The following is a 20,222-nucleotide window of genomic DNA, read 5'->3' as shown; positions in this document are numbered from 1 at the left end:
GTTTAAAGCACTGCATAATCTGACAACATTATAGTGGATGGTTTGTACTTCTAGTCATTTGTGTTAATTATAATGATAAGGTGAAAAATAACTTATTTTGCTCAGATGTGTTTCAATAATGAAAACTGTGGCTTTATCCATTGTGTATTTTGCAAAATTCAGCCAACATCAACATGCATAAAATTATGTGGAGGCACAACTTCTGCATAATTTTTACATTATTAAAATTCTCTGCCGTTACTCATTTGTATGGTGACCCTGATTGTTCCACTTTGTCACAATGTGAACTATGTGGGATGTACAGTCAACATGCTGCATTTATTTCACAAATTCAAGTATTAAATTCAACATATTTAAGAAGTGGAAGTATAACTGTAAAGCATTCCATTGTGCAAATGCTAAAAGTTCAAATCCAGTGTCTGTGGAATAGCAAACGTACTGCTACACACCTGCATACCTCTCAAGTGTACCTCATTACGAGGAACGTACCTCATTTGGGGTCTTAAAAAGTTCATGTTCCTCGAAGTTCCTCAAAGTTCCACATTGAAAGAGTCTGTCACACATTCAGTGTTAGGAATTTTTTTAAGTGAAATCCATGGTAAATAGAAATTAATCATATTAATTCATTAAAGGCTCTTTTTTATAAGTAAAACCAACATATTTTAACCATCCTATGACCTTCCCATTCAAAGTTGTTAGTAACCCATTAGTATGTGTTCCACATTTTGCCCATTTGTTCCACATTATGAAGGCGAGTGTTCCTCATTTTGGAGATGGAAGGTTGAGAGCTATGCACACCTGCCTGATTTATGTCAATGGTGTCCCAGTACAAGTATTTTTCAGTGGTGCTGCATAGACTATGTGTGTGCCAATGAAGGTCCGTGTGGAAGTTTTGGAATGAGTGGTATCATATGTGGTGTTTGAGTGCATCTTGTGGGCAGTGGCAATAGTCATGGTGCTTCTTTCATGGCAGTAATGACCTCTGACTTAGATTATTAATAAAAGGTGATATGGCTCTAGATCTCCCCAAAAGGGGTATTGGGAGCTTTGCTCTCTCTGTGAAATATTATGATTAAGTTTGAAAATGTGTTTGTCTGTTACTGTATGATGTATTTATGTATGTGCAATGAGCTGAAAGCACAACTGTGAGTTAGTATATGATGTGAGTTAATTGTTTATGTATTACCTAGGCTGCATCTATGTGCCTGGTTTATAGTGGGTTTGACCATTGCTTTGTGTGGCTGCAATATAGAAGTCTCAGTGAAAATGGTCACAAAGATGTTGTATATCTAGTATAAATTCAATCCTCATCTGACAGCAAAACATGAGTAGAAGATTTATTTGTGCATAGCTAATGGGGTGCAGCTTTCCTTCCATAGCTTGACTTATGAATGCATTTTTAGGATAACTGACTCCATCCAGCAGAAATCAAGATGATAACACAAATGTCAACAACAGCATGAGTCACACAGCTTTCCTTTTCAGTAATCTTCTCTTGCATATCCACTCTACATCTGCTTACAGCGATATGAATATTGTTGATTACTGCTTAAGCTGCAGTGTATTGATTTTTGTTAGTATTTTTCTAATAAATGTGGGTAAAGTTAACATCAAAGTACCTTTGTGACATTGGCACTCATTTCAGCATTTAAATCACATTCACATCCACTACAGACTTAGATGGAAAGTACTTAGGAATTTTCTATGAATGGGCAAGGGGTGCACATGTTTGCTGCAGAGAGATGGCCTGGTAGTTTATTTCCTTTTATGACTCACTTTCTTAGAGGTGGAATTCCTTTATTTACTGTATTGCATCAAGAGTTACTAGTTTCAATCATGTAAACGCCATTGAAGCCATCAGCCATTCTTTTGTATTTAAAAGCATAGTCAATTAAATGCTTTTGAAGAATAAATATTTGTCATTGATAATGTTAAAACACTTATGAATTAGGCATAAATATTCATAAAATCAACTGTTGTTACTAATACAAGTCATGAAGTGAAGATAACTGGTAGTAATAAACTAATAGTGTACACACTACTGGAAGGAAGAGAAACACACAATAAAATGAGAACTAAAAGTATGTATTTCACAGGTAGGCAGAAAGTTTTTGTGTTACAGGACTTGAGATTCTATGTTTAAGAGCCCATCTCTGTCTTTTTACTAGTCCTATGGCTCTTCTTTCTAAGAATCCCCTGCTATATATTTTAGATGCTACACTTGAATGATTTTTATTCCATACCAGTCAACAGATGTATTGCACTGTTAAAAGGCTCCTTTGAAATGACAATCCATTCAAACCGAGTGGTTACAGATACATTAAAACTGCATCCAGACATTTTTACTTGCAAGGCATTTCACTGCTTTTGTATATCCATAGCCTTAGGTCATTCAGACCTTTAAACATTTGTAGCTGTAAGACTTTTAGCCTTAGCAGAGCTAAATTGCTTTCAAGTATTCTTAAATAATGTAGGTTTTATAAACTGAATGCCACATGCAAGAATAAATATAGGGAAACATTCCTTTTGCATTTATATTGGTAATTGGATATGAAAATGGGTATGTCAGTTTAAATGCAATGCAAGATGGGAAATTGCTAAGCAAGCACATTTAAAATGATTAGAAGTAGATCAATGGAGAAAGAAAGTACTTTTTTTGTTTTGAACTAGCAATGCTAGGAAAAGCAATTATATAGCACATGCACAGTTTGCATTTACTTCAAAAATGACTTACACCAACTGAAGCATTTTACCTTTATTTAAATATAGCACTCGGGTGATGAAGTACTTGCATATACTTCTAAGCTGTACAGATCAAAGAATTAAACAGCTTAGAAATAAATGGCATTTTGGAGCCACTCTCATTATAGGAATCCTTATTCAGCCACAGAAAGCTTTTTGTCAGATGTAAAGCTATATATGAAAATTGCTGCTGATATTTATTACAAGGATGATGTATTTTTGCTAGTGCAGGTTTTCCTTTTTGGGCTGGAATATATTTCTGTAATTCCCATCACAAATGTAGGATCAAAACACATGTAGAAAAGTGAGTATCTTCTTAGTGTGAAAGTGAATACCATCAAGGCTGAAAGCAGAGAAACGTGAAGGACGATTGTAAGATGCCAGATGTCATAGGTCCACGGTGAAAAAGCAATTTCTGATGCTGATTTTATTTCTGTTACTATTTAGCACATGTGGTAAATGAAAAAATACACTGGTCTAACCCATATTTAACAAATAGCAGTCCTCTGACTTCATTAATACACTGCCTCAAATACACAGAGCCCCAAATGATACCATAACCCTTAGGAAAAAAGAGACATGCCACTGAGACAATGGAAACAAACCCCATACAATGAAACCTTGCAGTAAACTTTACTTGTTAACTCAGGAAAAATCCAGAAATGCAATTAATTTTGTTAACGCAATCTGAAAAAGAAAAACATAGAAGGCCCTCTTAGCCTCTTTAACCTACTTCTAGAAAGTAATAAAACAGTTAACTGGACAGAGATCAGACATAAAACAAGCAGCCCTTAACCCAGCTTCTGGGGACAAAAAGTTACGTTTACATTTTCTTGCAGGAACTTTCTACTTAAAAGTATTACTACTCTGAAAAACATTTATTTCCTTCCCACATGCTTCTTTAGCAAACAATTAATGAAGACACCTCCTCATATCTATTGTTTGGCAGAGTACTGTGAGAATAATTCTGATTTAAAAATCTTAATGTCAAAGGGACTTAAGCTCAGTTTTTAAAGCTAAACACCACTTCAGGGACATCATTTAACAAACTGCACGTTGACTTCTTAGAAAAAGCAGCATCTTCTATTGCCAAATCTTTTACTCATACCTACAACCTGCCTTAACAGTTATACAAGGTATTCAGACTATGTAGTCAACAAAACACTTTCCCAACTGAAACTTTGCTACATCATTTTACACCTATTATATCCAGCTGCAAGGTAGTCTATAGCTAGAGATATCCACATTCCCAAAATCTAATATGCTCTACCCTTATTAACACTTCAGTTTAGCACTAACACACAAATGTTACAGGTATTGAAAAACAAATCTGTCATTTTGTACCCCCACTATGAACTCTTAAAGAGATTGCAGTGGCTACTGATGATATGGAAGGAGGTTAAGGTGTTTACCTCACAGACGAAAAGGTACATAGTTTGGATTCTCACCTTTGGGAAATCAACCAGGCTTAAAAAAATGGTCCAGAAGGACAGCTACCCTAGAACTTACTTATGAACCTAAGCTGTTATCTATTTAACACTCAGTTGTTCAAAATTATCATGCTGGGTCAATGTCCTCCCAATAAATCAGCATTACAAATAACCAAATCATCAAACTCATTGGGAATAATTCAAGATAATGGCAGTACGTGGATGAGACCAGATTTTGGCTGTATCATAGGGGAAAGGGTCTTCACTAAACTTGAGCCAGCAACATGAAATCAACTACCTGGCAAAATATATTCCCAGGTAACAATGGATGGCTGAAGGCTAAACTGATGGGACATCTACTTGAAGGAACTGCCTGCAATTGCTTTCATGATACTGGATAAGTTGCTGTAGGCTTGTACCTACAAATACTTCAAATAGATATCACTGTGCTAAAAACTCCAGCTGTTAAGTACCGTAAATAATGCACATATTTTGCATTATTTGAAGTATTATGAATATTGTTACTTGCTATCCCTTTTGTATCTGTATTTACTTTTGATATGCATTTTTGTTTTTGTATGCTGCATGATGTATTTTTACATTTGTATCACTTTTCTGCTCTGGAGCCTGGGTCATGGCAGTATAGGGTCTATTACTCAGTAACCAAATTTCAAATAAATAAATAAATAAACAATGTGATGTACTCTGCAAACATTCTTTCAATAACTTAGGTGGCCTGGAATTCATCTCAGAGTGACAGATTGCATAAAAGAAAGACTGGAAATCAAACATTTATAGTGAACAGAGAGCACTTTGAAAATGTACATGGAATATTAAGGTGTTTTAGGGTGCATTTATGGTGATTGCCTTCATTAGCATTTTTGTTGGTTATATTGCATTAACACCAATTGGAATATTATACCAATTTCCAGAAGAAAGAAAAAAAAGAAAAAAGAAAGCAAAACAGCTCTGTTACTGGGATATGCCGATAAAATAGAGTAGAAAGAAAATGAAATTACTTGCTGAGATTGGACTATTATGTGTATAGAAGGCTTAGCATATCACCATGGCTTCATGTCATATTGAGCATCATGCAAACCTATGTTGACAATAGAGATGCTATGTCATCAAAGATGTTTTGCAAAAACACAAACCTCCACCTATGCCCCTTTCATGGGGGGAGGGGGAACTGTGTTCCTCCCACCCTCATGAATCTTAACTGACTCTCCAATTACTCATCCTCTGGTGTGTGAAAGTAAGCTTTTTGTCAAAATATTTAAACATAAAATAAAGATGTCTTAAAAAAAGCACTTGCTTCCAACCACAGCAGAAGTCTTAAATGTGGGGAATGCAATCAGTAAGGCTATTATATTGCTAGTAAATAGTAAAGCAAACATGCTGTTATCATACTTTGTTATGAACACCGAGTGATTATCTTCTATCTGCTTGACTGCCTCCATTTTGTTTGCCTCTATTTTGTGTTATGACAGAGACAAGCTTCTCATAACTGTCACCATTTATTCATATTCAGATAAGACAACATGTACATTTTCTGTCCTGGTGTCTACTTGAAGGGATTTGCAACATTTTAGATATTTACTTCTGAAAAAAAGGAGTTTGTAAACATAAATGGATGGGAACAGGCAGGTTGTCATAGGTAGCTTCTTTCAGAAAAAATATATTTAGTAGTTGATTATCAAGAGTACTGCATTGCCAGAAGAGAATGGAGGAAATAGTAGACAAAGAAAAGAAAATATTTTTTCTACATAGACCTGTTCTTGATGTAAAGAATTCATGTACATAAAAAATATAAAACTTCTCTGTACTAGACAATTTCTCGAAGACACAAATTTCTGACGTTTAACATGGCCAATAGTCCTAAGTTGCTGTGAAAGTCTTTAATGGCACATTTGGTCAGTAGCATATCCCTGTAGACAGCAAATTAAACTTCATAAAGCATAACCTAAATAACCAAAGAAGAATGTTCTCTGTTATCCCTGTGTTTATCCAGTGTCCCTTTAAAAGTATTAATAAATAAATAAAGTATTAATAAAGGAAAAGTAGAGAAAGCAAGGGAAAAATTCACTTTTCCCCAATTCTGAATATATTATTTTGACCTATTCCTATTCTCTAATGCTCACATTTGCGGCTACACACACACACACACACACACACACACACACACACACACACACACACACACACACACCTATATATATATATTAAGACCTAAATATTTGATAAAAAATGGAACAATAAATGCATTGTGGCCTAGAGAGGTGCTACTTCTCAATAGTAGGCTCACATTTAATTCAAATGTATGCAGCATATAATTGCATTAGTTTATCAAAAAGGGAGATTAAGAGTTGGACATTTTGAAATAAGTATCTGATATTTATCATATTTTAATTTTGCATTTTTTCTTGCATGGTAAATATGCAGATAATTCCAGCAGAGGTCTCCCTAAGGATGTATATAAGGGAATAACAATATGTGCTTTAAAAGATTAAAAAAAAGTGCAACATAGCATCTAAATCAAGAGATAGTGTCTTTCTGGACTAAGTCAATGCTTTGATACCTATTTGTCGCAACATATTTCAAAATTCCTAAAAGTAGATACGCTTATTCTACGTATCCTTTCAAGTTATGCCACAGTGTTGCAGTTCTGCTGCATTTTCGGAGAGATGCCTTGTCTGGTGTATTAGTAAATATATAATTTCATGTTACTGTATGATTGATTAGGCAGCCTTATTCATCAATACAAAGTGTAAGAGTTTGGATTTGTGATGTCAATGATACAAAGTTTAACAGTTTGGATTTGTGATGTCAAGAAGACCTTCAAAGCAAACAGTCTACTTGATTATGTGAGTGAAAAAGCAGAATGTATTTCTAAAATGTACCTATTGTGTTCCTGTAGCAAGTGATGCTGTTTTGGAGCTTTTGGAAAGCTTTATTTAACGTTTAATCTATGTTTCATTTATGGTTGTGAATTCCTATTTGGATAATCCAAGGCATTTGTGAAGACCATAGCACAGCATTGTTCTGTTTCTGAGTATTGGGTTGTGCACTCAAGGTTTTGATTTACTGATTTTTAGCGGTTTTGATTTACTGATTTTTAGCGGTTTTGATTTACTGATTTGTAGGGGTTTTGAGTGACCATTTCAATTGTGGCTAAGTTATACAGTTAGGAAATTATTGTTGGAAGGTGCTGGTGTCTGAGTTATCTGTACTGCTTTATTTCAAAAGGTACATTTGAGAAAATATTGTGCCCTTCATACCAGGATAATACATGCTACTGGAGATGTTCCTGAAGTCAGAATTCTTCAGAACTTGTTATTGATTTCACTACAGTTCATTAAGTTACATAGTGGTGAACTTACAGCTAGGCAAATTCAATCAGTCACAGCTTTGTTGATTAGAAAAAAAGAAAAAAAAGTAAATGTTTTAATTATTATTATTATTATTATTATTATTATTGTCATGCAGTATACATGTTTTCTTTTTAACAAATTTTACTCACTCCTTCATTACATAAATCGCTAATATCCTGAGTATAAAATAACTGGCTATATATTACTGTTCATGTTAAGTGGTTCTGTTGTAGCACTAGTAATACTCCTTATTATTCTAACAATCATTGCCTTACAACATATGTGTACAAGGTTTGCTTTTGCTTGTATAATCATGTATGACAGCTCATGTCAGAAATGTCTGAAACATTTCAATACCTTCCACAAAGTCCAAGTGGGCACATTTTCAGAAAACAGCTAAAAACGAGAACTAGAAGTATACATATATACCTAAACACAAATAAATACACACATATAAAATGAACCGACTAGATAGGCCAAGTTGTCCTTATTTTTTGAAAATCACTGTGTCTCATGTTGAGTTAAATGTAGAGGCATTGGTAAGTCATTTGATCATAAGGCCTTTTCTATCTCCTATTCTAGCCCATTCAATAACCTATAGTGAAAAAAGTGTGGCGTTAACTTCAAACCTTTGAAATCTGTCTGTACTTATTGATCGCCAACTGCCACATTAGCACAACGTTACTACTGCTGTTAAAGTATCACGATTTCCTTATTGTCCCATTTTCATCTTAGGAGTACTGTCTGGCTTATACAGCTCATGTCATGCAATGACAAGGTAATTGATATTTATGCTTCAACTCATTGATATATGATTACTGCAATGTCTTAAGCCTGCAGATTCTTGAGACAAACCTTGATTACCACACCTATGTGTAGAAATCTGTAGCCAGGTGCTTAAAGGACTCCTCCTGACCTTTTTTGGTGAACAGTTTTACTGACAGCATATGGCTTTGAGGTAGCAATATGACAGTATAAACATGTGCACATAGCTACAGATCTATATAGCATGGGTTGTGGTCTTACTTACCTAACCCGTATCAATTTGTTCAGCCAACTAAACCAACAGGAGGCTGCTAGTGATTCCTAGGATAAAGCGAGACTTGCTTGGCTTTTATTATTTTTCTTGTTATGCGTCCACACACTGGAAACTTCTGCCTTACCGTCTATAGCTTCAAGAGGACCATGAAGACCTGGTTTTATAAAAGTACTACTTGACTGGATTTCAAGCCTATATATATCGATACCACATTGGTGGGTTTATGTAGCAGATAATTTTACTGGTAATTTATATTTACTACAGCTTTTATTCATCTTTTTTATTAGTTCTATGTGTCTTACCTTTTGTTATTATCACTTGCTTAGTCTTACATACCGAGATAAAGTCTGAGTGATTGATTGGTTTCTATTGATTTTAACAGTAGTAGTGCATTAGTAACATTGTGCTTTACATTCTAATCAGGTAAGGTAGGAATGCCATTTAATGCTAATTACTCATTTGACAAGTGTAGCAAAACCTACTAATTGAAAGTCCTTTAAAATGGAAGACTGGGGAAGTCTATTAAGCTGAAGGCATAGAATATCACTGCCTCAAACAAACTGATGAAAAAGACATTGTATTGGTCAAAGTAATCCAAAATGGCAGCAGAGCTCAAGATACAGTTTTGTAAGATGTTATATTCATAGGATCATAGGATCATAGGAAGTTACTATGCTATTGGCCCTGAGGCCCTTACAAGCCTAGCCAAGAATTTAGTCCATGTTCCAAAAAGCCAGCACCCTATGCCACTGTCCAGCAGGGACATAGGTGGAATCCCAGGGGTGTATTTTCTGTTCCCCATCCAGTTATCCAGGTTGCACTTAAAAAGATTTAATGAGGTTCTCTGCTTTATGTGGAGAGCGAGTATATTCCACAAAAGGGGGAGACTCTGGGACACAAATCTGTCCCGCCAACAAGTCCTATTGATGTCACAGACCAGGTTGAGGTCTTGTGTGTGAGTTACTCGAGTGGAGTTTGACTTGTGGATATGCAGCAGTCCCATCAGGGTGGAGTTTGAGATTGCTTTGTGTGCCAGACAGAGGTCACCTCTGAGGAGTCTGTAAGATACTGAGTAGAGGAACAGGGCTTTTAGCCTATCTGTGTAGGGTAGATGTTTGAGGCCCTGGATTCTTTGGGTGAGGAATCTCTGTGGTCTGTCCAGCTGCTGCATGTGCTTTGTGAGGTACATGCCGAAAGGGGCACTGTATTCAATAATCAATCTTATAAGGGAAGAATACAGGGATGTTATGACCACCTTGTCCCTGGATGAGATACCCTTACAAATGAGGTGGGCCATGTAGAAAAATTTCCGTACAATGGACACAATATAGTGGCCAAAAGTCAGTTTTCATAGTACTCCTGTAACAGTTAATTGTGCTGATGATTATCTGTTGCACAAGCTGTACACGGACAACAAATTGTAGAAAAAAGCACCAAGAAGGAAGTATTGAATTCCGAATTCAACATCAAAAAAGTATAATCATGTCAAAATAAGGATTCATCTTGGATCCCATGATCAATTATCTTTCATTCATTCATGCATTTGTTCATTAGTCATTCTTTCATGTATTTCTTCAATCTCTGTCAACCCAGATAGTCCAATACAGAGGTGCAGGGGAATAAGAGACTATCTCAACACCCAAACCTGGGATCTAATCCTGTTTCAGACTCCTTCTTAACACTAAGTACTTCTGATAGAAACTTGGAAAAATAGATAGATGGATAAATAGATAGATAGATAGATAGATAGATAGATAGATAGATAGATAGATAGATAGATTGATAGATAGATATACAGACAGATAGATTAGATGGATAAGATGACTTGCAGTTGCCCAGGCTCTTTTTCCTTTTTGAATGTTGAGTCCACATTTGGTTAGACAGAATTTGGTTGACTTCTGTGAAAATGCCTGATCTCTTGTCTCTGTTAAAGCAGCATGTTGAAGAATTAGATTTTAAAATCTAATTTCTTAATACTGGTTGGCTAATTTTCAAATTATCTACTTTGGAACTTCTGATGGTAGGATACAGGATAACCCAGATACCCTTACTTGCCTGTAGCTTTGCTGATGGTTCCTACTGCTGTTTCCCTTGCTTGTTGTATTCAGAATTTTTACTTAGACTTAAATTCAGTCCAAAATCTGTGAGCTGATCAGTCTAAGAATGGTACAACAAAAGCAGGCAGTCTTGCTGTGACTAATTTATTTTTTTTTAGTTATGAAGTGCTGGTTCTGGGACACCTGGAAATAACCTGGGGACTATTATTTCAATGTGAGATAAATGTTGAAAATGTCAGGAAGATCTCATGGTACTTCTCAAATAAATGTATCTCTTCCAGTTGCTTGAATAGCACGTGTTAAATGGAGCATGTTTTATAGTTAAAGTTGATTGGTTGAGTTGTTTTATAGCAGTAGTAACTTTGTTAATTATTATAGAGTTGTTTTGAGTACAGAACTGTGAAAAGAAGGGAGAGGAGGTGGCAATACAAGAACCTAAGGGATTACAGTCAACAGAGTGAATGTGGCTTTTTCCTGGTGAGAAGAACCTAGCAAGAAGCATATTAAAGGGTTTGGTCAAAAGATGATGTATTAGCTTCAGATACAGTTATGAATGAATTACAACTTTCCAGCATCTTAAGATATGCCAGACAGGTGGAGGGCACAGAAACTAAGATAATGCATTTTAACCCTTTTTGCCCTTATAACAGCAATTGTGAAATTCAAAGAAAGCTACTGAGACTGATGGACATGTAGTCTATTTTGAACAATGGCTAGTTGCTTTTCAGGGATAAAGTCAGAAACTGAAACGTGAGATTGAGTTGAGTATTAGAAGGTAAGGAAGGTCTTTGATGAGGGTTCTGTAAGAATGTTGGAAATTAAAGGTTTATTGACTGCCATTGCTTGTTACTGAATGTAGAGTCGTTTATTGTAACCCTGGTGCACTTTATGAAATGTGAAAAAGAATAAGTGTCATGGCAGATTTGTGCATTCTGGAAAGAAGTAGGCTTTTAGGTCATCCAGTTTATGTAGATAATGTCTCAGAAAAATTATTTGCTGGAGAAAACCTGGTTTGCAGATATGAATAAAGAATGGTATATATACATAAAATTACGTATAAACTGTCAGTTTGTGTGGTACTTGAAGGATTTTACCAGTAGTCTCACAGATGTTTGCAATTTTTCAGACAGCAATGTACTGATTGAGAGGTTTACCCCATGACTTGGACTATGAGACTGAGGAACATAACACAGAGATATTTATGTGTCCATGGGTGCTTTCTGTAAGATGGAAGATGATGGCCACTGTATTAGACAATATTTTGGTTTATAGATTTCCCCCGAATTCTCAAAAGCTCAAGCAGGCAATATGTCTGCTGTGCGATCCAGGAACAGCCTGCAGGGGTGTGCACAAGCGCTCCTGCACTAATCCTGCACGGATGAAGCCCTTGTATTCAAATCACCCCATTTGCAGTAGAAATCTATGCAAATGAGGTGATTTTGCAATCCAGGAAGCTTGCAACCATCCGTGCAGGACTAGTGCTATCTGCAGAAATGTACTCGGTCAGTAACCGAGTACATTTCTGCAAAATCCAAAACGGAGCTGTGACAGCTCCAAATAAAGGCTGCAAGTATAAGGCCATTGGCATTGCAAACATTAAAAAAAATATACAAAAATCAACTTTTATTTTTTTTAGCCGATCTCGGCTGTTTAAGCATAGGGCAGCAGCGTGCAAACGGGATCGGGGGGAAAATAACAAAATGAATCTAAATTAAGCATTCTAACTAAAATCAGTATTCTACCATGCAAGTCAATGGCAGGCAGAAGACAAAATGGCCAGTGAGTAGTAGTTGCTAAGGGGGGAGTCTCAGTGTGAGACATGTAACTATGCATTAGCAGGCAAACCTATGCAAATGAGGGGAAGGATAGTGAATCCCAGTTTTCCCCAGGATGTGAGCCAGGTCCCAATAATGTAAGAGTAGGAATAGCCTGGTGCAAGCCTAGGAGTTAAGTGACATCATGGGTGTGTGTGTCAGGCATACTGTAAGCTGATTGGAGCCCTGTGGCTTGGGTTTGCTCCCAGCTTAGCACAGCTAAGTTAGGGGGTGTGTCCAAACCTGCTTAGCACTCTTTACAAATCCTAAGTGGGTGTGAGCGCTGTGCACCAGGTTTTACAGGAAGAAAAAAGAAGTTAAACCAGGAAATAGCAGCACTGTGCACATTTGAGCACTGTGTTTGCGCAGCGCACACCCGGGCTTAAACAGGAAGGCAATGGGAAGGGAAAACAGCAGTAGGAAGGTAATCAAGGAGAACTAGCTTAGCTGGCAGGTAAAATGTATCAGAATTAGCCAATTATACAGGCAGTAGACCAGCCCAGCCCAGAACACTACTATAAACTATATAAACACCTTCCCCTCTGGTTTTTTCCACACTCTACACCACCTGTGTATACAAGCAGGGAAATTTTAACAAACAAACCTACAAAATAAGAAGGGCTGCAGCAGGCAACATAGAACAACATGTGCAAGAGGCTGAGGGTGGTGAGGATGTGAATGCTGCCAATCAACCCACAGTGAGGAGACGGAGAAGAGTATACAGACCCAGGGTAACCTACCAAGGGCTACATGAGCTGGAGATAGTGGAGCACTATAGGATGGACAGCAAATTGTTGAGCTCTACTGGCCACACATGACACACCAAACTGACCGAGGGGAGCCCATCCCAGTGGATACCAAGGTATGTGTAGGCCTAGGAATACTAACCACAGGTACCTCCCAAAGCTCAACTGGGGATATCATGGGGATCTCACAGGCATCAGCATCCAGACTATTCCACCAGTTCCTGGATGCCATGTCAGCACATGCCAGTGAGCACGTATATTTCCTCAACACCCATGAGGTGTTGGCCAGCAATATGCGTCTCTTCCACCAAATAGCAGAATACCCTGAGGTACTGGGTGTTATAGACTGCATGCATATATGCATCAAAGCATCACCTGGCGATCAGGATAGGGCCTACATCAACCACAGGGGCATCCCCTCCATCAACTGCCAGGTGATGCCCAATGCATTATAATGAATGTGTGTGCTGGCTGCCCTGGAAGCTATGACAATTCCCACATATGACATCTGATGCAGCTGCACCAGAGATTTGCCAATGGGGACATCCCCTACAGTCACCTAGTGGGGGATGCTGGTTACACACTGGAGCCGTGGCTGATGACACACATCAGAAATGCACACACACCTGAACAAGAACACCATAATGAGGCACACGCACAGACCAGACTTATAACAGAGCATGTGTTTGGAATGCTCAGGTCACAATTCCGGTGTCTGGACACATCTGGTGGAGCCTTGCAGCACTGAACAGCTACATGTACCCAAATTGTTATGGTATGTGCCATGCTGCACAATATGATCCTGCAGAAACAGCTGCAGCAGGAACAGCATGGGGCAGGGCCACACAGCCCCCCACCAATGCCAAGGCCTGCACAGGCACAGACTGACTCGGAGGAGGAACAACCTGAGCCTGCCCCAGTAGGTAGATGGAGGTGTGCCCAGTATGTCGAGGCTGCGGCTAAGAGACAACGCATAGCACATACACTGACACAGTAGGGACCCAGGGAATGACACCTCTCTCTGACTTGCGCATACAGTAAAAGGGATGCCAAACATGACATTACATGTGCTCAACCATGTATAGGGAGTGTACTATGTGCATCTGACATAGGCAGCCCTCCAGCATAATCTGCAAGTCTGGCATACCCTCAGGGTAAGTCACTCAACCTACCAACTGCCAAATGGAGTAGAATGTATCGTTACCTGTATCTATGGTATGGATGTGAGAATACAAGGGAATAGGGTGGCTGAATGCTATGGCAGCAGACAGTAGACCCCCATAGTGGCACCATGACATCTGTAACACATACTGAAGCCACCATAGTAGCCAGTACTACACAGGGTGACAAAACCCACTGCAGGAAATGTGCTGAGCGACATGTGTGTCCATATGACCCACACATGCCAGTCAAGGTGGTTCACATACCCAACAACAGTCTCAGTCAGCAGGTCAGGTGTAGACAAACCCAAACAGAGCCTGTGCTATGGCCCCTGAATGATGGCTATGATTAACCCCCCCCCAGGCCTACACAAACAGCGACAAACTCAACTGGAAACCAGCAAGAAAAAATCCAGGCAAGGATCCAAACACAGCTCACGTATTTTATTGTGCAAAAAGTCAGCAGTTGTTAAGCGCTTTCATCCAAATAGATTTGGACTTCATCAGAACAACATTACTAAGCCCTCACAGTCATTATATACATAAATTTCCCGCCAAAAACCCCAATTATTCCATCAGGAATTCAATTAAAAATATATTAGTTAAAAACACTGATTAGAAATACTATATCATACACATCTTGTATTTAATAAAACAAGTTACAACATAGTTAACTTCAAGTTAAAAACTTCATTTATATTTGTGTTCTGGCTACCTCCATATCAAATTTGATATTTTATTGTCCATATAAAATACCATAGTGAAATGTAAACAATAGTGAAATGTAAACAATACACAAACAGACTACAGCAGGTCAGGCAGTGGGATGTTAGTTCTGGAGAGTAGGAAGTCAAACACTAATATGTAGGGCATCCAAAGCTACGATTTGTAGTACACTGGTATGCCTCTATTCAGCATGATAGGTAAGAATACAGAATGAAATGGAGTAACTGACATACCAGTACAGTCATAGCAAATGTGTACAAGTGTCAGGTGTGCCCCTCATCCTATGTAGTAATGTAATAACAGTCAGGTGAGCCCCCCAATCCTGTGTAGAAATGTAGAAATAGTCACGCGAGCCCCCCCACCCTATGAAGTAATGTAATAACAGTCAGTTGTGCCCCCCCCAATCCTATGTAGAAATGTAGAAATAGACAGGTGTGCCTCCCCCATCCTACATAGTAATGTAATAACAGTCAGGTGTGCCTCCCAGCCCTGTGTAGAAATGTAGAAATAGACAGGTGTGCCCCCCATGTAGTCATGTAAGAACAGTCAGGTGTGCCCCCCCCCCATCCTGTGCAGAAATGTAGAAATAGACAGGTGTGCCTCCCCACCCTACATAGCAATGTAATAACAGTCAGGTGTGCCCCCCCAATCCTGTGTATAAATGTAGAAATAGTCAGGTGAGCCCCCCCCCATCCTATGCAGAAATGTAGGAACAGCCAATGCAAAATGCTTGATGGATACCCTGCAGAAACAGCATGCCATCTGTCAGTGTACAACACAAAGGTCAGCGCTGCAGTACAAACTACCTGGACTTGATCCACACATTAAATACAGATGGGCATACTGGGCATGCTCACACACTTAGAGAAATGAAGGCAATGTCAGTCAACAACATACTGAAAGGTCATACTGGGCATGCTCGGCAATGTCAGTCAACAACATACTGAAAGGTCATACTGGGTATGCTCACACACTTGTCTGCAAACACCAGTGGACCAGACATATCTGGCAGTCGCAGTTGTTAGTGCAGACAATCATCAGTATGCACCACTCATGCCTTGCACACACAGCGGATAGGAATACAGACATATATGTAAGGATAACACACTATAATAAGCCAAAGGTGGACGCACATAGATGTGTGGAAGAGGGTGACTGTGACAAGGAGCCATCCAGGCCTGTCTCGCCCAACACACAGCCAAAGGGGCCCCAACCACATGAGGGTCAGATGTCACTCACTGCAGATACTAGCCACCAGAATCTGTCAGCATTACAGACTATGAGGTGCACGTGCCAGCTGTGCAACATGACTGTACAAAGGAGTAGTAATCTAACAGCTGTATACACATACCTGTGAAATATGACCCTGTGTGTGCCCACATATGGCATGTCAACCTATAGATGAATGGGTTATGGCTCATGCACGCACACTGCCCTCCCCATAGCCCTACTATGACAAGATTGCTGAGATCATCCAATGTGAAATACACCTTTGGGAAAGCTGCAGTCCAGTAATTCTTGTGGCATGTCCCATGACTTCATACTGCTGTAGTGTGATAAAATAGTTAGGTAGGAGTTCAAACCCCCAACATGGCAACTGTGTGTGTGTGTGTGTGTGTGTGTGTGTGTTTGTGTGCATGTGTGTCTATCTGTCTGTCTAGAGAGCAATGCTTTTTAGGGTAGCCACACTCCCTACAATTCAAATACTCCGCTTTGGCAAGGCTGCTGATGTCATCCACCTAGAAATACACCTCTGGGAAGACTGCAGCCCGGTAATCTCTGTAGCATGTCCTGTAACTGTGTACTGCTGTAGTGTGATAAATTAGTTAGATAGCTGTTGTAATCCCAAACTTGGCAAGTGTGTGTCTCTCTGTATAAAGAGCAATGCTTTTTAGGGTAGTTCCACTCCCTACAATTCAAATGCTCAGCTTTGGCAAGGCTGCTGAAGTCATCCACCTAGAAATGCACCTCTGGGAAGATTGTAGCCCAGTAATCTCTGCAGTGCATCCTATAACTGCGTACTGGTGTTGTGTGATACATTTGTTAGGTAGCTCTTCTAATCCCACACTTGGCAAGTTTGTTTGTCTGTGTAGAGAGTAATGCTTTTTAGGGTAATCACACTCCCTACAATTCAAATGCTCAACTTTGGCAAGGCTGCTGATGTCATCCATTTAGAAATACACCTCTGGGAGGGGTGCAGCCCAGTAATCTCCGTAGTGCATCTTGTAACTACGTACTGCTGTTGTGTGATACATTAGTTAGGTAGTTGTTCTAATCGCACACTTGGCATGTGTGTGTCTGTGTAGAAAGCAATGATTTTTAGGGTAGTCACACTCCCTACAATTCAAATGCTCAACTTTGGTAAGGCTGCTGATGTCATCCACCTAGAAATACACCTCTGGAAAGGTTGTGGCCCAGTAATCTCAATAGTGCGTCTTGTAACTGCGTACTGTTGTAATGTAATACATTAGTTAAGTAGCTGTTCAAATCCCACATTTAGCAAGTGTGTTTGTGAGTGTGTCTGTCTGTCTATGTAGAGAGCAATGCTTTTTAGGGTAGTAACACTCCCTACAATTCAAATGCTCAACTTTGGCAAGGCTGCTGATGTCATCCACCTAGAAATACAACTCTGGGAAGGCTGTAACCAAGAAATTTCCGTAGCATGTCCTGTAACTGCGTACTGCTGTCATGTGATATCGAACTCTGGTATGTTTTTTTTCCCACCTATGGCAGTTCTTGATGTTTCATGTGTGTTTCAATGTCTGTGTAGGGAGCAATGCATTTTAGGCTATTCACACTCAGTACATTTCAAATGCCCTACTTTGGCAATCCTTTATTGTGAAATACACCTTTGGGGAAAGAGTTCTCCAGTAATCTCTGTGGTGTGTCCTATAATAGCTCCATGCTGTAGTGTGATATAGACCTCTATTAGGGGTTCTATACCCACACATGTCAGTTGTGGATGTTTTTGTGTGTGTCACTGTCTATGTAGGGAACAATACATTTTAGCCTAGCCCACTCTCTCTACAATTCGAATGTCCTAATTTGCCAATCCTGCTGATGTCATACTTTGGGGAAGTGGCGCGTACTATAACTGTGTAGTGCTGTAATGTAATAAGCTAGTTAGGTAGGGGTTCTACTCCCAGGTATGACAGGTGTGTGTGTGTGACACCTGGGCCCAATGTGGAATGGGTTTTACAAATTTGTTATATGGTGGCCCTAGTATATATCACAACGTTCACCATACAGGGATAACAGATGTAAAATAGCCGAGAGGCTGGGGGGGGAAATCCATACCCATATGTGACATTGATACCAGGCAATCACAGTTAGCAACCCCAGTATTACCCAGAGCACGCTTTCAACCCATGTCTCATGCACACACATGCCTAGGCAACAGGCAATATGTGGGTAGTACACTGCATATTGGCCGCTGATAGTAACTATGGAGTGATTGCAGTGGGATGCAGAGGGCATGGCACTCTGTTCAATAGGCACATACATGCAGACAGTGCACCTTTCCCATATTACCCACTGGACACCTGCAACACCTGTGGTGCCATCACATGTGACCCACAAAGGACATACCATGCCTGAAAACATGCCCTGTATGAACAGATGCTCCAGACACCAGGGGATGCCATTAGCATGCTATCAGTGTACGTGCAGGCTAAACCTGCTGTCCATTACCAGTTCCCGCCACAGGTGGCCACGACTGTCACATCTGATGATAATCTGTGTACACAACATGGGCCAGACACCCCAGGTACAGTTCCACATGTCACTGTACATGCATGTAGGAGGTGTGCACATCCCAGACACTGTCCATGTCATGGACTAAGGAACACATGCATGGCAAGCGATGCACAGTATTGGCCACACACAATAGTCACCCAGGTGACTGGATGGGGGATACAGTACCCACCTATGTGGGCAAATGAAGAAACTACAGCCCTGAGCCACAATGCTGACCATTGTCATGTGGCCTGATGCCAAGGTATACCCATCACCTAGCCTTGTATAGCTGTCTGGCACAGCTGACCACCACACACCCATGCAGAAATGCACCCATGCATGTCAATACTGGCACCCTGTGTGTTTTTTGTGTGTGGTGTATGATACGTATGATCACATCCATACTCACTACAACCCCCATTGGCATACTGAAGCATGCTGTCTGATGTCAGACACCTCCCCATACCCTTTGCCCATATCACATCTGTATGATCCCTGTGGTGCATGTGATATCTGCACAGTAATGTGTTATGGCAATCTCACTAGTGATGGGTTGTATTCCTGGCCCTGCCAAGTGTGTCAATATGTGTGCGTGCCTGTGAGAATGTGGCTGTGTTGATGCTGGCACCTGTTCATGCAGACAGGCATGTGTACTGCACCTACCGTATAGCTACCATATCCCTGTTGCAGATGTCACTCACCATCACATATACTTTCTGAGGGCTCCACAACATGTAACCTATGTGGCACATCCAATAATTGCATAGAAATGTGATAGCACTACATAGTCATCAGAGGTTTGATACCCTGTGCTGGTAGGTGTATGACACAAACATGCTTAAGTTTTACTCTCCCAACCCTCCCAGACTTGTCTTTGCCTCTGTCTGCCTCTCTCACTCTCTCTCTGGTGGATGTGGAGACCTACACCTTCTTTGCTTAGGCAGCAGCATGTGTATTTTAAGTGATGCTCATGATCAGCTGGTGGCTTCTGCATGAATTGCAGCCCCCCCTTAGTTGATTGCATGTGGAACAGCTGTGGTAACATTCCCATAGCCAATTGCATGGAAACACACTCCAATATCTAGGAACATCATGTTGGTGTTGGCCCTTTTCATTCACTGTGAGCAGGAACTAGATCTGTTGTTTGGCAAACAGCATCTCAGATGGATTGGGGATTTACCTCTAACAGCATACACTGTGGAAACAGGGCAACACACAGGAGGGGGAATGTGCCTGACCTGACTACAGACTGTAAGTACTGCTATACTGCATTTGGAGTAATGTTGGTTTAACAGTGTGTGTGTGGATATGGCTGTCTACATGTTTTAATACTTGCCATGTCAGGTCTATGTTTATGAGGAATCCCCATCTGTAGGGTCATCTGCAGACTGGGCAAAGTGGT

Source organism: Protopterus annectens, chromosome 9.part0 (genome assembly GCF_019279795.1).
Source record: "Protopterus annectens isolate FY-2018-M chromosome 9.part0, PAN1.0, whole genome shotgun sequence".
NCBI classification, from domain to species: Eukaryota; Metazoa; Chordata; order Ceratodontiformes; family Protopteridae; genus Protopterus; species Protopterus annectens.
The sequence above is the reverse complement of the archived record's forward strand: the minus strand, read 5'-3'. Positions refer to the sequence as shown.